We start from the raw sequence: 1,758 nt of genomic DNA, 5'->3' as shown, positions 1-1,758 counted from the left end.
TCCCTCTCTCTCTTGTGTGTGTGTGTACTATGCATGCACATATATATGTAAATCTATGTATGCATATGTATGTGTTTGGATGCATGTGTATCAAGGGGCTATGACACAAACACACAACACAAATTCTAAGCAGTGGAACTTAGTCACTGCAGAGCTGTTAAGTCAGCTTCCAGGAGAGGCTTCTGCATGCAGGTAGTGGACACTAGGTCTTAGGAGTTTCTTACAAGAACATTTATGGGCTTTCCCTACAATGAGAACATTCTGTATTCATTTGGGGTATTGTGGGTGGCTTGCACTGGCTTCTGCCCATCCATCTAGCTTGCAGAATTTATTAACAGTGTTGAAGTCAGCCCTTGTAAGTTCTATCCTCTTGCCACTATACAGTGTCATCCAATCTGCCCAGCCTACCCGCAGTAGCACCAGAGTGGCTCCAGATGATCTGTAAATGAATGCGCTTGACCCCTCTGATAACCTTGTTTTTGTGCATCAAATTTAGCATTTCATACAGTTTTTTTTTTACGTCATTAAATGTTATCCCCATTTGATTTACTTAAGTGTTTCAAAAGTAGAAAACCCACTTAGAGTTGGAGGCCAGCTAGAACTGGCCTGCAGTCCATAGTCTATGGCCTCCTCTCTCCCCAGGTACAGGATGGTTATCAACAGGAGGGAAAGGACATCTTGAGGCTGAATGGCAGTGGGTTGTCAGCCCCCTACAGTACGCAGATGGCTTGCCCAAAGGGATGATGGGAAGTTGGTAAAGAGGACCATTCACTGTAAACGTGAGCAGGTTGAGGGCCAGCAATAGCCACTGCGATACCCAGATACTAGCACTGAAGGGAGAGAGAAGAGCTGTTGCCTTTTTTGGGTCTGAAGGGCCAAGGGCAGGGAGCTGCTTCTGAAATGCACTATGGCACACAGCTCTGCAAGTTAGACTCTGGTAGGAGTCCAGCTGTTGGCAGGTGCAACCCAGAAGGAAGAACTCTGGGAGAACCATCAGTCCAACCGTCTCTCCTCTTGTTTCCCTTGACTGAGCAAGCCCACACTGCAGCTCCAAGAGGCACAGAGCAAGATGAAGAAGAAAGTAGCTCGCAGGGCAGGTGGGGAATGATGCGCTAGTTACCTCTACTCCACTAAGTGTGGCAAGCCTGGGGTGGGTTTTTTTTCCTATTTTTTTTAATTCTGTGTGTGTAACCTTAATGTGCTCGTGTTTGTAAAACTCAAGCAATTCAAGAACCTTTCTCACAAATGGTATTTGATTTGTGATTTAGAGGTTTAGGTGTCCTCACTTGGGACTGTAATGTGTTGTTGTTTTTTTGTGTGTGACACATTATTAAATGCTTGACATAAACCAAGAGCACAGCTTTGCTTCATGGAAATAGATCATAGCCATTACCGTGCAATAGGCTTCATGGGCAATGTAGGTTAAATATGATACTTCTTCTGCAGACAATACATTAATCCTGGCTAGGCATTTGGTGTAGAAGCTGGCTTTGGGGGAAGTGCCACTTACTACAGGGTGGGGACCGTCTGCTATGAGTCTGTAGTCCTTGACTTTGAACAGTGCTCTAACTTGCTCTTGCAAATGCTTGAAATGGAAATATTTTCCATTTTGATTAAGCTGGAGGTGCCTTTGATTTTCAGTAAAAGCTCTNAGAAATGAACTGACTGAAAACGACAAGACAGTCTTGATTTGAACAGATCTGTTCTTAGAGGCTTCTGGTAGAGAATATTTTTCAGTAAATTTTTATTATTTTTTTT

At 43.8% G+C, this 1,758-nt stretch overlaps 1 protein-coding gene across 3 annotated transcripts in view; it reads left to right on the top strand.

Moving 5' to 3' along the window:
- Minar1 (membrane integral NOTCH2 associated receptor 1) overlaps positions 1 to 1,758 on the top strand; it is a 33,347-nt gene that overhangs the window by 30,175 nt on the left and 1,414 nt on the right. The gene's annotated exons all lie outside the window — the stretch shown is intronic.

The sequence above is a fragment of the Mus caroli genome, chromosome 9, assembly GCF_900094665.2.
Source record: "Mus caroli chromosome 9, CAROLI_EIJ_v1.1, whole genome shotgun sequence".
In the NCBI taxonomy this organism is placed as follows: Eukaryota; Metazoa; Chordata; class Mammalia; order Rodentia; family Muridae; genus Mus; species Mus caroli.
This window is presented reverse-complemented; position numbering and strand designations above follow the sequence as displayed.